We start from the raw sequence: 19,347 nt of genomic DNA, 5'->3' as shown, positions 1-19,347 counted from the left end.
TTTTCAAGGTTTCATCATTTTTGTTAATACTGAGGTATTTTATTGTTTGTGAAGATATTGCATGGAATTATTTTCCTTTCTTTATCAGCCTGTTCCTTGTTGGTATGTAGAAAAGCTAGGTTTTTTTTCTTTTGTTTGTTTGTTGCCAGTTCTGGGGTTTGAACTTAGGGGCAGGCACCATCTTGGGACTTTTTTTTTCCTTCTCCAACCTAGTTCTCTAATACTTGAGCCACAGCTTTACTTCTGGCTTTTTGGTGGTTAATTAAAGATGAGTATCTCACTGACTTTCCTACCCAAACTAGCTTTGAACTATGACCCTCAGATCTCAGCCTCCTGAAGCAGCTAAGTTTACCCGTATGAGACATGGTATCTGGCTGAAAAGCTACTGTTCGTTGTTTTTATATCCTGCTACATTTCTTTACCTTCCTTTTTTCTTTTATTATAAAGGTGATGTACAGAAGTGTTACAGTTACATAAGTCAGATGACTACTTACCTTTTATTCTGATACATTTCTGAAGCTATTTATCAGATCTGGTTTTTTGGAGTATCTGTAGTGTCCATTGAGTATAGAATTATACCTGCAAATTAGGATATTTTGACTTCTCCCTTGCCTCTTTGAAGCCCTTCCTTCCCCCCTCTCTTCCTTCTTTCTTTCTTTCTTTCTTTCTTTCTTTCTTTCTTTCTTTCTTTCTTTCTTTCTTTCTTTCTTTCTTTCTTTCTTTCTTTCTTTCTTTCTTTCTTTCTCTCTCTCTCTCTCTTTCCTTCCTTCCTTCCTTCCTTCCTTCCTTCCTTCCTTCCTTCCTTCCTTCCTTCCTACCTACCTACCTACCTTTCTTTCTTTTCTTTCTTCTTTCTTTCCTTTCTTTGTTGTGGGGCCTCAATTCTGGGCCTGGGCACTGTCCCTCAGCTCTTCAGCTCAAGGCTAGCACTCTACCACTTAAGCCACAGTGCCACTTCTGGCTTTTTCTGCTTATGTGGTGCTGAGGAATCGAACCCAGGGCCTCATGCACGCAAGGCAAGCACTCTACCAAAGTGCCACCTTCCCAGCCCTGAAGTCCTTTTTTTTCTTTCTTCTGCCTTATTGCACTGACTAGGGATTACTCTATAGAACCATATTGAATAGGAATGGGGAGAGTGGATACCATTGTCTGGTTCTTAACTTTAGGGGAATGATTTCAGTTATTTCCCACTTAATGTGATGTTGGCTATACATTTGCCTTTATTCAAGCCAGATGCTGGTGTCACATGCCTATAATCTTAGCTACTTAGGAATATGAGATCTGAACATTGTTGTTTGAAGCCAGCCTGGGCAGAAAACTGTGAGACTCTTATCTCCAGTTAGCTAGTGAAAAGTTAGAAATAGAGGCATAGCTCAAGTGGTAGAGAACCAGACTTGAGAGAAAAATCAAAGTTGGAGTTTGAGGCCCTGTGTTAAAGCCTCAGTACCAGCCTCTATTCAATTCATTTTACATTCCCTCCAGTCTTAGTTTTATCAGAGCTTTTATCAAAAAAGATGTTAAATTTTGTCAAGAGTCTTTTCTCTGACAGCTGAGGTGATCATATGATTTTTGTTCTTGATCCTGTTTGTGATGTATTACATTTATTGATTTACCTATGTTGAACCATCCACCTGTCCCTGGGATGAAATCAACATGATCATGGTATATTAGTTTTTTTATATATTGCTAGCCTTAAGTATTAGTTATCCTTGATCAGTTCACTATATTATAGTGAATTGCTGTAGCTAATATTTGCAATGTTGTAATTTTTTAGATGCTGAAAAGATGCAACAATGTGCAATTTAATTAATTAAAATTAATTAATTAATTTATTGTTGGTCCTGGGGCTTGAACTCCAGGCCTGGGCGCTGTCCCTGGGCTCTTTTGCTCAAGGCTAGTGCTCTACCACTTTGAGCCACAGCGCCACTTCTGGTTTTCTGGTGGTTAATTGGAGAAAGAATCACGGACTTTCCTGCCCAGGCTGGCATTAAACCTTAGCCTCCTGAGTAGCTAGGATTACAGGTGTGAGCCAACAGTGCCCAGCTAACAATGTGTATATTAGAAGAATTGCTGAACATTTAGCAATCTAAAATTATTTTCTGACAGTTCCTGATGGTAGAAATTTTACTATTTTTGTAGAAATTATTCAAAATATGATACTCATATTATTTAATACATTTTCCCTTTTCAAGCAAACCTAGCCAACAGAAATAAATGTATTCTTTTTTTTTTTTTTTTTGTGAAAATACCGTACAGAGGGGTTACAATTACATGGGCAAGATAATGAGTACATTTCTTATCAAGCATTGTTGCCTCCTCCTGTTTCCCCTTCCCACCCTCCCCCAATCCCCTCTCCACCAACGTTGTAAATGTATTCTTGTCTTTTCACCTTCTTCACAGTCATTTGCAGAGCAAATATTTTAAATTTTAATTTTCACTGTAATTTGGCTGACCTCCAATCCTACTGCCTCAGCCTTTTGTGCTAGGACTACAGGCATGTACCTCCATATCTACCTTTGAAATGTTGTGCTTTAGTTTTCTTTTTGCTCTCATGAATGATGGCTCTTGGTGTCATTCCCCATTTCCACTCAAACTAGATTGCCACTAACCTTTTTGTTTGTGTAGGTGTATCTTCTTTAGGATATTTCATATAAATGGAGCCATATAATGTGTGGCCCTTTGTGTCTGCTTTCATATAACATGTTTATAAGATTCATCCCTGTGTATCATACACATATCAGTTCTATTTATGGCTTTGCTTATTTTCATTTTTAATACCAATACTGGGAATTGAACTCAGGGCCTCTTGCATAACTTCCCCACTTTTTACCCCAATAGCCGTCACTCTATTATTTGAACCATGCCTCCAGTTCTGGCTTTTTTACTGGCTAATTAGAGGTAAGAGTTTCTTAGATTTGTCTGCCCTGGCTGTCTCTAAACCAAGATCCTCAGATCTCAGCTTCCTAAGTAGCTAGGATCATAGGTATTGAGCCACTGGCTCCTAGCGTATTTTTATTGCCAAATAATACTCCATAGTAATATTATGAATAGACCACTTGTTACTTAACCATTTGTCCGTTTGTCTTTTAGTTGGCATTTGGATTATTTCCACTTTCCTACCAACACCAGAAGAGTTACATCTGTAAACTTCTGTATGTATGTGCCAGTCAGGGCTTGGGAGGCTAGCACTCTACCACTTTAAGCCACAGCTCTACTTCTGGCTTTTTCTGTGGTTAATTGGAGATAAGAGTCTCACAGACTTTACTGCCCTGGAGGGCTTTGAACCTCAGTCCTCAGATCTCATACTCCTGAGTAGCTTGGATTTCAGGTGTGAGCTACCAGTACCCAGCTATCTATAAACTTTTTTTCTCATACATGATGTATGCATGCTTCTGTTTGTGTGTATAGTTTCCTTTTTAAGTACTGTGTTGTATCTCATATTTTAAAATGAGTTTAGTGTTCATTGTGACTAATTGATCTCATACTCATAAATGTTTAAGTGATATTGAATGACTTCTTTTACTGTCTTACAAAACAGTAGGACTAAAGATGCTTTAGTGTCTTTTCTATGTGGAGTTCATTTATTTATTTATTTATTTATTTTTTGTGTGTGTGTCCGGTTGTGGGGCCTGAGCTCTGGGCCTGGGCGCTGTCCCTCAGCTCTTCAGCTCAAGGCGAGCACCCTGCCACTTGAGTCACAGCGCCATTCTGGCTTTTTTTTGTTTTTGCTTATGTGGTGCTGAGGAATCGAACCCAGGGCAAGTACTCTACCCCTGAGCCACCTTCCCAGCTCCTCATTTATTTTTTTTTTCTCCAGTGTTATTCACATTCTTTAAACTGAGTGAGTATAAAAACTAGTAGTATGTTATTACTATTATATTTAAGTTCTATTTATGAAAAAAGATATACATAAATAATTGTATGTCACTGTTGTAAACACACAATGTGTTATTACTTCCTAGAATTCTGTAGACCAAGCAATAGCTTAAAGGAATGGGGAGGATTTGACAAGAGGATTTCTGATAAGACAAATGGAAGTTCAGGAAAAAGATAAAGATAACACATTTTGACTTTTGAATGAGAAAAATATGTAGAAAGGTGGAAGCAATAAATAGCCCGCTAAATTTAGGAAATAGCCAACAGATAGTTTAATACAACCTGCAAGTAGTGATTACTGGTAAGAAAAGGTAGATCAGATAGATTGAAAGCAGATTGCAGTTGTTTGTTCATTTCTCCTAAGGAATCTTGAAATAATGTCATATATAATTGAGAGTCATTTAAAAAGTTTTAAGTATATTTGCTTTTTGTTTGTTTTTTTGTTTTTTGGGGGGGAGGGAGGGTTCCTTGAACTCTGGGCCTGGGTACTGTCCCTGAGCTCTTCAGCTCAAGGCGAGCACTATACTACTTGAGCCACAGCTCCACTTCTGGTTTTCTGGTGGTTAATTGGAGATGGGAATCTTGGGGACTTTGCCGCCCTGGCTGGCTTTGAACTGTGATCCTCAGATCTCAGCCTCCCGAGTAGCTAGGATTACAGGTATGAGCCACCAGTGCCCAGCTATAGATTTGTATTTTTAAAATTTTTGGTAAGTAGAATTGGGCTATGAATATTTTAGTTTACTTCCATCACATCATCCAATCACTGACTTCCATCTTTTGTTCTAAGCAACCATTCCTTGACTTCTTGTCTCTAACTTAGCCTTTTCTAAGTATTTCATATATATGGAATGTGGTATTTTGCATTTGGTTTATTTCACCTAGCATGTTTTTGAAGTTCATTCACATTGTGATATGTGTTAGCATTTTATTCCTTTTTATTGCCATTGTGGTTTATGGCATACTTTGTGTACCCATTCAGCAGGTGATGGACATTTGAATTGTGTCTGGTTTTTGGATATGAAGAATAACACTGAGTGGGAAGGGAAGGGATGATGGGGGGAAAAATGAGGGTAACAATGCTCGATAGGAAATGGACTCATTACTCATGTAACTGTAACCCCTTTGTACAGTATCTTTACAATAAAAAATATATATTAAAAAAAAGAAAACTGCTCTTAGTATTTGTACTACATACATGCACATATATATTTATTTAGGTAGTCCCCATAGAGAAAAAATCTTGACTCATATGAATTTCAGTTTATATTTAAGAAATTGACAAAGTATTTCCTAGTTATTAAATCATTTTACCTTTCATCAATGTATGACAGTTATAATTTCTTCATATCTTAACACTTAAAATTAACTTTTTTATTATAACTATTCTAATGCCTATTGAGTGGCATCTTACTGTTTTAATTTGCTTTTTCTCATAAAGTAAAGTTATATTTGGAAACAAGGAGAGTCCCTAAAAGATGATAGCATGCTCTAGATGATGTGTTGGGGAAGACAGATTTTAATCCACCTGTTATTTAGCCATTGCCTAAATGTAGTACATGAAAGCAGAGAAAGGTTCGACTTAGTGATCCCAAGACTTTAGACCATTGTGGGGCACTGGTTGCTCAGACCTATAATCCTAGCTATTTCTTAGGATCAAGGTTCAAAGCCAGGCTGCATGGAATTAACCATCAAAAAAGCCAGAACTAGAGGTGTAGGTTCAAGTGGTAGAATGCCAGCCTTAAGCAAAAATGGCCAAAGGAGAGTATGAGTCACTGAGTTCAGGTTTCAGTAGCAGCTTGTAGCAGCTCTTGCTCAATGCCTGCGTGCATTCCTGTGCGCGTGTGCTCGTGCACACACCCACCCACCCACACTCAATTTCTAATGTTTGACAGTTGGGTTGATGATGCTAGCATTAGCTTAACAGTGACTGCACATGGCTGGGAAGGTGGCTCAGTGGTAGAGTGCTTGCCTTACATGCATGAGGCCCTGGGTTTGATTCCTCAGCACCACATAAGCAGAAAAAGCTGGAAGTGTCACTGTGGTAGAGTGCTAGCCTTGAGCTGAAGAGCTGAGGGACAGCACCCAGGCCCAGAGTTCAGGCCCCACAACCGGCAAAAATAAAAGTGACTGCACGTGCATTAGCAGTTTTGTACTCATAAATCATGGCTTTTATATTGATCCTGTTCTCTTTATGTTCCATTGGAATAAATATTTAATAGAGTTGTTTGGTAGTTTAGAAACATGTATCTAGTTTGAAAGATAAATCTGAGCTGAGATCTAAATTTAGTAGTTATCATTGAGTAGACAATAATTCATGGAAATAAATGGTTCATCTGTTCCTAAAAGTCTTATCTTTTGGGTTACTTTGAGCAACTAAAAATTGCCTAAACAGTGGAGGGTTTAATATAACATAACAATATAATTTAATATAACATAACAATCCAAGTTAAGATGGCCCTAGGTTATTTAGAATGACATTAAAGACTATTACCAGCTGCCCAGTTCTTTCCATCTTCTAATGTTGCTGCCTTTCTTCACCTGCTGGGTTGTCATTGTAGGTAGTCCCCTTCCTCATGATCCTGTAGTGGCTGCCTTGGATTTTATATTTCTAATCTAGAGTTGTATACAAAGTGGGAGTGAGAGGGGGTTGTTTCTATCTGACTTTTTCCTTTAAGCTAGCAAATCCATTACCAGAAGTTCCCTAGCCAGCATATTCTTGTCTTACTGCAAAAAAATTACAATTAAGCTTTTGCCAATTGGTAGGGGGAATGGAAATTACCCCATTTGGCTAGCCCAAGAATCTTTTTCTGATAATCTCTTCTGGAATAAGCCTTTCTTTCATAGTTTAGATAAGCTAGATTTTCTGAACAACTCAATCTCATATCACTGAGTCATTACCATTTAGTGATCTGAATCCTACTGTAATCTTTATGCTAGATTCTATGATGTACAAATAAATCTTTAAGAACTTAGTTTCAGCTCTGCACCAGGGCTCACATCTGTAATCTTAGCTACTGAGGAGGCTGAGATCTGAGGATCATGGTTTGAAGCCAGCTTACATAGCAAAAGCCATGAGATTCTTAACCTCCAATTAACCACCAAAATGCTGGAAGTGAAGATGTGGCTCAACTGCTAGAGCACTAACCTTGAGCTAAAAAGCTTAGAGACAGAGTGGATGCTGAGTTCAAGCCCCAGAAAGAGCACCCCCCTCCCTCAAAAAAAGTTTGATATGGAGGAAATAACCTTAAACATAATTGTGCACTAAAGTTTGTTTTTTGCATTACTGCAGTTTGAACTTAAGGTTTCTTCAGCCATGTATCCAGCCCCCCCCCCCCCTTTTTTTGCTTTATATCTTGAGTTTTTGCATGGGTTCAGCTTGGACCACAGTCTTTCTGTCTACATTGGTACATACCAGCATACCTAGTATATTTTGTTTAGGGTGGAGTCTTGATAAACTTCTTGCTCTGACTGGCCTTGAACTAGGATCCTTCTTGTTTTCTACCTCCCAAACACCTGGAATTACAGCTGTGAGCCAGTGCACTTGGCTGCATTTTGAGATTCAAAATCAATCTTACATTAAACATAAACTTTTAGAACATTAACACTACAGATTGTTTTGGTGTAGTAAACTAATTTAAATTACATTTTTTTAGTTACTCGTAGTTATGTTTTTCTGTAGCATAATATCTGTTTTAGTATACTGAGAGTTTTTAATAGTACTATCTTTTGATTAAGATCCCAACTAAAATTTCTGAAATTTGGTGTGTGTGTCTGTCTGTCTGTCTGTGTCTGTGTCTGTGTCTGCTGATACTAGCTTGAAATCAGGGCCTGGACACTGTTCTAGAGCTCTTTTTGCTTAAGTGCTCTACCACTTGAGTTGTAGATCCACTTCTAGCTTTTTGGTGGTTAATTGGAGAGCAGAGTCTCCTCAGGTTGGCTTTTGAACTGTGATTCTCAGACCTGAGCCTTCTGAGTGGCTAGGATTACAGACATGTATGGCTCAAGTGTTTGTATATATGAGAGAGAGAGAGTGCACGGGCACATACACGCGCGCGCGCGCGCGAGAGAGAGAGAGAGAGAGAGAGAGAGATTAATCTGGAGTTGTGAACTTAGAGGATTATTTTGGTTATATGCTTTCCTTTTTAAAAATTAACTTTTTGGATTTAGTCTGAAGTTTTTAACCTGTAGAAAGAATAATTACTTTTAGTTTTTTATTTTATTTTATTTTTGTTGGTCATGGGGCTTGAACTCAGGGTCTGGGCCTGGCCTTGATCAAGGTTAGTGCTCTACCACTTTGAGCCACAACTCCATTTCCAGTTTTCTGGTGGTTAATTAGAAATAAGAGTCATAGCCTTTCCTCCCCAGGCAGCTTTGAATTGTGATCCTTGGGTCTTAGCCTCCTGAATAGCTAGGATTACAAGTATGAGCCATCTAGTACTTGGCTCAATAATTACAATTATACTGAACAGTAGTTGAAAATGGTTTATATGTTATTATTTGATCCATTAAAAATATCTGGTAGAATTATATTTTATTATAATAACATATTACACATATTATTATAATATATTATTATTATATTTTAAGAAAAGGAACATTATGGACTTAGATGAACTTGACCTTTATTTTTTTGTTTGGGTTTTTTAAAAACTGTGTATACAATTACACACACACACACACACACACACACACACACACACACACACACACACACACACACACACACACACACACACACACCTTTTCTTTTTTGGTACTGGTGATCGAACCCAGGACATTGCATTTGCTAGGCAAGCACATTGCCACTGAGTTACACACACACACACACACACACACACACACACACACACACACACACACACACACACACACACACACACACACACACACACACACACACACACACACACACACACACACACACACACACACACACACACACACACACCCCTTTTCTTTTTTGGTACTGGTGATCGAACCCAGGACATTGCATTTGCTAGGCAAGCACATTGCCACTGAGTTACAGCCCAGCCCTTGATCTTTACTTAATACTGTAATTGTCTTCTCTCTCTCCTTCCTCATATGCCTCTAGGGAGGAATATTACTGTTGGCAAAGAATGACTTTGGAGGAAAATCTTTAGGCCATCCCTTATGTAGAAAACAATGCGTTTTATCTTTTTATGGCAATTCTTTAAGATTATGAAGGTCTCAAGAAACAATCAAACCTACCATTCTTGCCCTCTTATTTCTCTTAGTGACAATCCGAGATTTATATAATCATAGAAGTTCTGAAAAATATTAGAGACTGGTTAAACAGAAAAAGCACAGCTAATTGCTTTCAAGGTCAGGCTGGCTTTACTTGGACCATGAAAGATTTAGCATGGCCCTGTGGCAGCCTGTTTGCTGAGTGGAGACTTTTGTCTTTTAAGGAAGACTGTATTTGGTATGTTTGACCATTGTAGATTGGCCTTGTTTACATAAATATAGTCATTATTGCCAACACTGTTAAGCCTCAGTGTGACACAAATGATGCTTCTAAATGGTCTTGAAATCAAAGGCATTTAATTGCAATGGAATGAAAATAATATAGCTTTTGAAATTTCCTTTTGAAGTAATAAAAAACATTTCATTATTTGAAATTTCAGCTAAGAATACACTGCAATTATCAGGATCTGTAAACATGACATTTACCTTTAAATTTTATTTTGTTTATTTTTATTTTTTTTTTGTCAGTTGTGGGGCTTGAACTCAGGGCCTGGATGCTATTCCTAAGCCTCAGGCTAGAGCTCTACCTCTTGCGCCCCACAGCTCCACTTCTGGCCTTTTTGATAGTTAATTGGAGATAAAGAGTATCATGGGCATTTCTGCCCAGGCTGGCTTTGAACAGTGATCTTCAGAGCTCAGCCTCCTGAGTAGCTGGGAATACAGGCATAAACTACTAGCACCCAGCTTCAAATATATTTTTGTTCATGTTAAACATACGAATACAGTATAATTGTATAAGTAGTACTTTTCCAGCAGTTCTTATTTTCAAATTAAGATTTTTGATCCTCAAAACCTTAAGCTAACATGGAACATAATAAACAGGGTTTTTCCCCCCACAGAATTAACTTTATAGACTTACTTGGTCATTGGTTAGGAAAATAATAATTAGAATTTTTCATTGACTGTAAAAATACATAACTTTACACAATATATTTTTATTGCTCTTACATGTATTATTTTAACAAATAAAAGTTGTCTTTTTTCTCTTTCCCTGTGAACAGATTTGTGAAAATATGCATTCGTTTAATACTGTCTTGGAATTCATGAGATGGAAGCATAGGTCAAAGCTGTTTGGAGAAAATTGGAAGCTCAGTTTTATCTAGCCACATCTCCAAGGTAAGAAAAACACTTTTAAGAAAATAAAGTATGGGGCTGGGAAGGTGGCTTAGTAGTAGAGTGCTTGCTTTGCATGCATGAAGCCCTGAGTTCGATTCCTCAGCACCACATAAGCAGAAAAACCCGGAAGTGGTGCTGTGGCTCAAGTGGTAGAGCACTAGCCTTGAGCTGAAGAGCTCAGGGACAGTGCCCAGGCCCAGAGTTCAGACCCACAACTGACAAAAAAAAAAAAAAAGAAAATAAAGTATTATGAAAATTGTCCTTTATAGGCCTACATCTTTGAGCTTTTTTTTTTTAACTTCAGTTATCTTAACATAGTTGTACAAAATAGTTAACATTCAGTGAATCAGTTTATGAATAAAATGCCTTTTAATAGATGTCACCCCTTTCATCATTATCTTTCCCAATCCCATCCTTCCCCTCAATTTTCTGATTTTGAAAAGACATGCATTCAATAGTATGACTGCTTTCCTCCCTTCCTCTCTTCATTTATTTATTTCCCTCCCCTTAGTCTCCCACTCCATCTCTATTACTAATTTCCTGGTATTCATTTTATTGGACTGTGAGTTCATTTTTCTATGGAATTACACCATTTTAATTTTTCCATGCAAAAATACTAGAATGGTTCCTAACAGATATTCCCACATCTCAGCCTCTTCATTTGTTAGGATTATAGTGAACCAGTAGTGTCTCACAGTTCTCGTTTAAAAAAAAAAATAACTGGGTGCTAGGGGCTCAACTTTGTAATCCTAGCTACTGAGTATTGCCATCCCAGGCACAAAAGTCCATGAGGATCTTATCTCCAGTTAGCCACCAAAAAGCCAGAAATTGGGCTATGATGACAATGACTTCATCATAGGAAGCTGGTACTCTTCTTTCCTTTCATGTCTTACTTTGTGTCATGGACCAGCAGGCTGCAGTAGCTCAGAAATCACAAACAACAGGTATATATGGGATTTCTAACAACCATCCCCAGTAAAATAAACAGAACCAGAAGCAATGAGTTTAATGTGATATTTTATTCAAGGAAAAAAGTATCCAACATATATCTCTTTGATAGGTTTCAAAAAACTCTTGAGACATTTTATACAATATAGACATGCTGTCTATAAGTCTATATAGGAGGGCTGGGAAGGTGGCTCAGTGGTAGAATGCTTTACATGCATGAGGCCCTGGGTTCGATTCCTCAGCACCACATAAGCAAAAGGAAAAAAGCCGGAAGTGGCGCTGTGGCTCAAGTGGTAGAGTGCTAACCTAGAGCTGAAGGACAGCTCCCAGGCCCAGAGTTCAGGCCCCATGACCAGACCCCCCCAAAAAACACGACCGGACCCCCTCCCCAAAAAAAGTCTATATAGGATTCTTATTTTTGTATTCCATGAAGTTCTATTAGTATATATTTTACAGTTACAGTACACCTCCATCTGGACTATTCACATTTTTACACATTTTTTTTAATGTTTTTTATTGTGAAAATACTGTACAGAGGGGTTATAATTACATGAGCAAGGTAATGAATACATTTCTTATCAGGCATTGTTGCCTCCTTTGTTTTTCCCCTATCATCCCTTCCCTCTCACCTCCACAAGTACATTCCCCCTCTCCCTCCCCCCCCCCCCCTGCCCCTGGCCTAAATTGTAAAGTTCATTTTTCAACATAGTGTCTGTACTTCTCATTGTTACAATGGGTCAACCTGTATCCCCATTTAAACATTTTGTTTTATACATTTTTTTCAATTGAGAAACTGTTTTGTCTGTGTTAAGATTTTATGATGCTTTTTCTCTCTTCAATATGCTTATGACAGTTGAACATAAAAATTATATAATTCAATATTGAAAATGTACATTAATATACAATACTATAGTATAAGCAATGTATATATAACAAATAATGCAAAACTACTGCATAAAGTTAAACATATAACAACATAAAACATTCCAACCCTTCCAGATTTGATTTTAGATTGGCCTTTCCCTTCAAACTTTCATCTTTACTCATTTTTCTGATCTTTACTCATGTTTCAAATGTTATTCTAAAGTCTTTGAACAAACATTGAAACTCATTATTGCATTTCAATGCTTTTTGACCAAGACAGACATATGAATATACTGAAATAGAGTATGAAATACTAAATATTGTAAATATAGTCATGCAAACTACTCTATAAGCTAATAAATTTAATGTGTAAATCTATTCCATAAAATAATTAAAAAACACATCATGAACCTTTGCCATAAAATAATTTGGAAAACAAATTAATAATTTGAAACTATTTCCCCTTCTCCTCCCTCAGTTTCCATTGTATAAAATTTTCTCTTTTGTAGTAACCTTCACTTGGACACATTCCTTCCCTGGCAACCAATGATCTGCTGATGCCACCTCCTAGGAGCCTTTGCCTTCTCAGGCTTGAATTAACTCCCTCCAGCCCCCACCCAGTAATTATAAGGCCTGAGAGAATGCTCTCTGGCTACTGTACCCTAATGTGCATGTAAGAGGAGAGAAGCCCATTAGACTTGCTGTGTCCACTTTGCCTTCTACTGGTTAGGGATTGGGGTGCAGAGAAAGAGGGTCAGGGATAGAGTAGTAAAGACAGGAGTAGCAGGTACAGTGTGGTGCAGAGATTACCTGTCAGGATTGGAGAGGCAAGGACAGGGGGCAGGGACAGAGTAGCCAATTTTAAAGTAGCAGGAGTAGAGGTTACAGCCAGAAGGGTGGGCTAGATCTCTGGTCTCACCTTCCCAAGTTTGTCTGTTGGATCGTTAGGTAACAACTACTACTTGAACGAGTTCATAGGCCTCATTTTTGAGGGAAACAGTGGCTGTTTAAGGCTGCCCGCTGGTGTTCTACCATCTCGGGTAGCACCTCTCACTGAGAGAGTCAGAATCAAATCCCCTCCAAGGCTGTGGGACAGGCTGCACATCCACATAATGAGGGTACCTCACCTCTTTCAGCTCCTTTTTTTGGGGGGAGGGTTTGGTCGGGGGCCTGAACTCTGGGCCTGGGCGCTGTCCCTCAGCTCTTCAGCTCAAGGCTAGCGCTCTTATCACTTGAGCCACAGAGCCACTTCTGGTTTTTTTCTTCTTATGTGGTGCTGAGGAATCGAACCCAGGGCCTCATGCATGCAAGGCAAGCGCTCTACCACCTTAATGCTTCCCTCTCATTGGTCAGTTCAAAAGAAGAAATAAGAAAGGGGTGTGGCCAGCCATCCCCATCCCAGCCCCCAATTTAGGAGGAGTATCTTGGAGTCACAATATAATAACCTGACAATTACTCCTCCAAGGCACTAGCCCTACCCTGTCTGGGTGTGAGGCATTACCAACTCTAGTTGGGAGCAAGCCTGGCTTTCTAGGTAAACTGTCATGGTGAAACTGAAAGGCCTCTCCCAGTCCTGGACTTCTGTGTGCTGCAGACCTCATGACTGGGGTTAAGAACACAACTGTGAACTCAGGAAATGGATTAGAAAGGTGCTGCATGGGGCAGTGTATCACTAAAAGTCTCTTTCCTGATTCCACTTTTCAGCACCTATACTTTCATGTTTTAGCAATTGCCTCCAGGGAAATTTCACATCCAGTCAATCCCTTCTTCTCTCCTCTTTATTCATTTTTCCTCCAGTGTCCCTAATCCTGGTGGAGAATCAGCTTTTCTCCCAGCACCATCCATCTGGGCTCTCCTATTTGCCCAGAGCTGGTGCTCCTGAACTCTGTAAATTAGATCAGCCATTCTCCTGGGATTGCCTTTCTGAACTAAACCAGAAATGAACCTAAGTAGCTATGGGCTTGTGAGACCCAGTAAGTGTGCCTGGACTCTTTCCCCGCCACCCCCCCTGCACCCCTCCTCCTTTCCACACCCTTTCCCCTACTTCTGAGATCTCACTTACAGCCTCCCCATCTCAGCTCTCTTCAAGGTCTTCCTCTAGTATACCCAATATACCAATCCCCTCCTATACATTTTCAGCGATTAATAAGCACATTTGCCTTACTAGTGCCTACACAGTTCAGGACTAGATATTACATTTGTTTTACTTTTAGTGGAAGTTGATAAAGCAGAACTGGCTTGTACCAAGGCGTATATTTTGAGTGGAGTTGCCAGTGTAAATATGGAAATCCATTAAATACTCAGAAAGTACATTAGATGTAATAAAAGCTCACTTAACTTGCTTCTCTTCCATTGTTTATGTGAATTTTGTTGCAGGAATAGGTACTCCTCAGCTTGGTCAAATGAAGTTCCATCTTTCTTGAGCTATTAAGCAAGTTTTTTTTTTTTTTTTTTCTCATCTTCCTGGCATTTCCATTTCTCTGTGTATCTGCTATACTTTCTTTTCCCTACTGGCCAGCATAGCTCATAGGTCTCCATGGCTAACCAAGCCTTTCATTGTGCAAGAAAGTTGAGTTCTTCACATGTTCCAGTCAGCTTCCACCAAACAAAACCAGATTGCCCTAGCATGTGATCACCTAAATATAGGAAATCCCTTTCCTGTGGTTCTCACTATGGTCACATAGATATCAGGTAGGTAAGTGAGTGCTTCCTCCTAGAAAAGTCAGCAAGACAGATACTGATTCTTACTCAGATTCTCTGTTTTCTTCTCTCACTGAGATTTCTAAACTGAGCTCATGGGTCTGAGCCATAAAGAAGGAAAGATTCCTCCCTTGCCTTCCTTTCATGTGACCACCAGGATACCCCACCTGACTTAACAGCAGTACATATGTGATTGTTGAAAGAATATAAGGTAGCAGAACTGCTCAACAGTATAAAGAAAAAACTTGGTATCATCTGTCTGAAATTCAGGAGAATTCCAGATGGGGTGGCTCAGGCCTCCATACTCAGCTACTAGGGAGGCAAAGATGAGAATCCTGCTTTGAGTATACTCAGGGCATTCACATAGAACTAGCAGGGTTGCTGGTGTGGTCTTGTTGTCTCAACTACCTGGGAGGCTGAGAAGGGAAGGATTCCATATCTGAGCCAATCCAGGCTGAAAAATCTGCAAGACTTCACCCAGTGGAAGAAGACTTGTATGGTGACCTACATCTGTCATCCTTAGATGAGAAGTAAACATCAGGAGGAAAAGATATACTACTGTAACCACAACAAGTACAAATAATTCTGGCAAACTGGTCCATGTAGTGATCATCTGCCCAGCATGTCCCATGCACTGAGTTTAAAGCCAATACTCAATTAAGAAATTCTTAAGAAATGTTCTTGACCCACATGTTGTCAAGACAGATTGGTGTAATCACTTCCATTGCCCTTAGTCCCATAAATCATTGTTTGTTTGGTGCCAAGTATTGAATCCAGGGTGTCATGCATACTAAACACACATTCTAGCATTTATTTATACTCCCATGTCCAAGGAGATCTATCTATCTATCTATCTATCTATCTATCTATCTATCTATCTATCTATCTATCTATCTATCTATCTATCTATCTATCTATCTATCTAATCTAATCTATCGTTTATGTGACTTGTTGCATTAGAGTCCATAGTTCTACCTTCAGGCCTAAGGAGCAGAGATCCAAAAGGATCTGCTGTTCTATAAGCTCCAAAGACAGTAAGTTTGAGTAGTTTCTTTTGTTTTCTTTTTGTAGGTCATGGGTTTGAACTCACGGCCTGGGTGTTGTCCCTCAGCTCTTCAACTCAAGGCTAATGCTCTACCACTTGAGCAACAAAGCCACTTCTGTTTTCTGAGTAGTTCATTGGAGATAGAAGTCTCGCAGACTTTACTGCCCAGGCTGGCTTTGAACTGTGATCCTCAGATCTCAGCCTCCTGAGTAGCTATGATTATAGGCATGAGCCACTGGTGCCTGGAAAGTTTGAGTAGTATGATATTTCTCCTGCATTAATATCACATTATACTGCCTCTAGATTTCAGAAGAATTCTTTAGTTCACCTACCTGACTTGTGGAACCTAGAATTTTTCTGGAACTTAACCATGTGTTCTCTGATCTACCCATATATCTCTAGAGTAGGATATATGAAGGAATAAAAGGTTTGGCCACCATCCTCATGACACACCTAATTCAAGAAGGGATCACCAGACTGCCCTGACTTGACATTTCCTATGGGATGGCAAAAGGATTTACCTGGTAATTCTTGTATCATGAATCAGCTCAGACTCCCAGGCACTTGCCGATTCACAACTCAATCAGATAAACCAAAGAGTTGTATGGACAGTAGATCAGTGTTTGCCTTAGGCCAGTGACTGATCCAAGGGGAGAAAAAGGGTTGTCAAAGCTAAAGGATGCTCTATGTAAAGAAGACCTGGATCCTTTTCTGTTTCTGCTTCAACCCTGCCAAGAAATTACTCATCACTTATTTTTCTTTCCTTTCCATTCCCCCCCCTTTCCCTTTCCTTTTCTCTCCTTCCCTCTCCTCTCTCTTCTATCTCTCCCTCTCCTCTCTCTGCTCTCCCCTCTCCTCTCATACTGAGGTTAGAACTCAAGACTTCATGCTTGCTAGGCAGGTGCTCTACCAGTTAGCTACACTGTCAATCCCTTTTTGCACTGGCTGTTTTTTTAAGTAGAGTCTCATTTTAAGCCTAGACTGGCCTGGACTTTGATTCTCTTATTTGTGCCTCTCTGAATTACTGGGATTACAAGTATATGCCAACTTACCCAGCCATTGTGCTGCTCCTGTAGCTTGGATGATAGTCACATATCATTGTGCCCAACCATTGGTTGAAATGGGAGTCTCATGAACTTTTTTCTTTTGCCTTTAAACTTCAGTCCACTGATTCATTTTTGGCTTTCATCTGTTAACTAGGTTCCCAGTTTTTCTTTTTTGTTACGAGTCACCATGAATATACTATGAAGTTATTTGTATGAGCAGAAATAAGACATCAGTGTAATAGGGGTTAGTTACATGAGATTCTGGTTCACCTCCTATGGTTTATTAGTGCTTTGTAGACCTATAAAAGACTATTCTAAACATACTATTTCTGTAAAGTGATTGCTGCTGTGCCTTGTGACTTATGATGGTAACTCCAGTTATAAAATCCTTGATGGTCTGTCTCTATGTGTGTTAGAAGCTCATCTTCATGTGAAGAGGTTCTTTTCCAACAGTACCACAGAAGGTTTAACTTGAGAAAACCTAGAAGTCTGAGCTTCAGTTCTCCCATATGGACAGGCTAGAAAACTCACTCTCATCCCAGTCTAACACTGCCTCTAGTAGTTTTGAGACTGTTGAGCCTGGCTTAATGGAGTTGGGTAGCTTGCTCTAGAACTTGATTTGCTGAGAGCCTCTTTTTTCTTGGTCCTAATTAAAACTGATCAGCTGGTCTCTTGTATTAATTCTGTTTAAGTAATTCTAATTTTAAGCTCACTTTTCTTCTTGGAGTTGGTCTCACACTTAGAGGCATCTCTTGTTCAGCGTTTGAGTCAGCATGGAAGTCAGAATTGTCCCCTGTAGACTGGCAACAAAGGAGAAACTACACAACAGAGTTCTATCTTGTTAACTGTAGTGCGTATTCAAATCATATATATAATTTATGTTCTTTTAATGTATCCTTTCATATTATGTATTAGCTGCTTACATAAAATGGTTAATATTTAAACTTGGAGTTGGAAGCGCTCACTAGGACTGAAGAAAAAATTTTGGTGGGGCTAGGGGAACTAACAAAAAGAGTCATCTCTTGTGATAAGCAACAGTACCCTCAAATTATTATTATCTCAGCCTTTTCAGTATATCCATTGGAAGATACTTCCAGAAGGAGTTAGGAAAAAGTGGTATTCAAAAGAGTCAAATGCTTCTAATGTTTCAAGTTGATTAAATATAAAAAGTAGCCAGAATCTTACCCATAAAAAGTACCCAGAATCTACCCACCCTTCGCCAAATTGTCTGAATCCATTTGATATATCACTTAAAAAGCAACTTGTAGAAGTCTTTTGAAAACAAATTCTGTTATCAAATGTTCCCAGACCCTAGTCAAATAGCAATGGTATTGCAGACATGACTTTTCCATTAAGTACTAATCTACCCATTAATTTTAGCCAATTACATTTAAAGAAATGGTAACTCAAATCAATTACCTATGTTCTAGGTAATAGGAACAATAGGCATTTATTTTAGCATTCCCATTGCTTTATTCACGCATTTTTATAGTAAAAAGATTTACTCAAACAGAATGTTTGGAACAAGAAGATCCTTCAGTAAAATATTTGATTCTAGAAAAATGAAGAGATAGTATAATTTTCAAAGTAACAGAATGTTTGGGAGTTTAGAAAAACAAATGGTGCTTCTCCTTTGGAAATGCCATAAGAAGCTTACAACTGCTAACACTCATATTTTTATTAAAAAAAATTAGAGTTCCGGTAAGCTCTCTAAAGAAAAACTCATTGTAATTTGTTAAAATAATACAAGCTGGACACCAGTGGCTCAAGCCTGTAATCCTAGCTATTCAGGAGGCTGAGATTTGAGGATTGTGGTTCAAAGCCAGCCCAGGCAAGAAAGTCCAGAATATTCTTATCTCCAATTAGCCACCAGAAAACTGGAAGTGGCACTGTGGCTCAAAGTGGTAGAGCACTTGCCTTGAGTTGAAGAGTTCAGGGACAGAACCCACACCTAAAGTTCAAATCCCAAGACCAACAAAAAATAAAATAAAACATGGTACAAAGTATCACTTTAAAGCTTTTGACTATCCAAGAAAAGGAATATGAAGGGATTGTAAATAATGAAATGATAAACCATCATCATCAATTAGAATTAGTGTATAAAATATGGTAATTCGTTGAGTTGTTTCAGTATTTTGTATGCCTTAGATTTCCGTTAAAAACATAATTTTTTGAGCTTGTGGTTTCTTACACATGTAAGTATGTGATTAAGGGATTGTTTATTGTTTCAAATGCTTCAATAAGATATTTACTAGTATTAGATATTTACTCATATTACTAAGAATACACCATTGTGATGTTACTATTTAGATTTTAGGCCTTATCTCCCATTAGAAATAGTTTCTGCACCATATTTAATGAATAAAAGCTGGACCTTTTAGTCAACCCACCTATCCAGTCCTCCAGTGCACACTTACTCAATGCCTGTGAAATTCAGGTATTGATTTTGTTTTCCCCTGAGTCAACTCCTATGTCACAGTAAACCTG

At 38.6% G+C, this 19,347-nt stretch overlaps 1 protein-coding gene across 2 annotated transcripts in view; it reads left to right on the top strand.

The window, feature by feature from the left end:
- Bmpr1a (bone morphogenetic protein receptor type 1A) overlaps window positions 1-19,347 on the top strand; it is a 130,462-nt gene that overhangs the window by 59,365 nt on the left and 51,750 nt on the right. For both annotated transcript variants that reach the window (XM_042690164.1, XM_042690165.1), the window contains exon 2: window positions 10,143-10,257. The gene's annotated coding sequence lies outside the window, so the exon portion shown is untranslated. The remainder of the gene's footprint in view (window positions 1-10,142; window positions 10,258-19,347) is intronic.

Source organism: Dipodomys spectabilis, unplaced genomic scaffold (genome assembly GCF_019054845.1).
Source record: "Dipodomys spectabilis isolate Male_0828 unplaced genomic scaffold, ASM1905484v1 ptg000136l, whole genome shotgun sequence".
In the NCBI taxonomy this organism is placed as follows: Eukaryota; Metazoa; Chordata; class Mammalia; order Rodentia; family Heteromyidae; genus Dipodomys; species Dipodomys spectabilis.
This window is presented reverse-complemented; position numbering and strand designations above follow the sequence as displayed.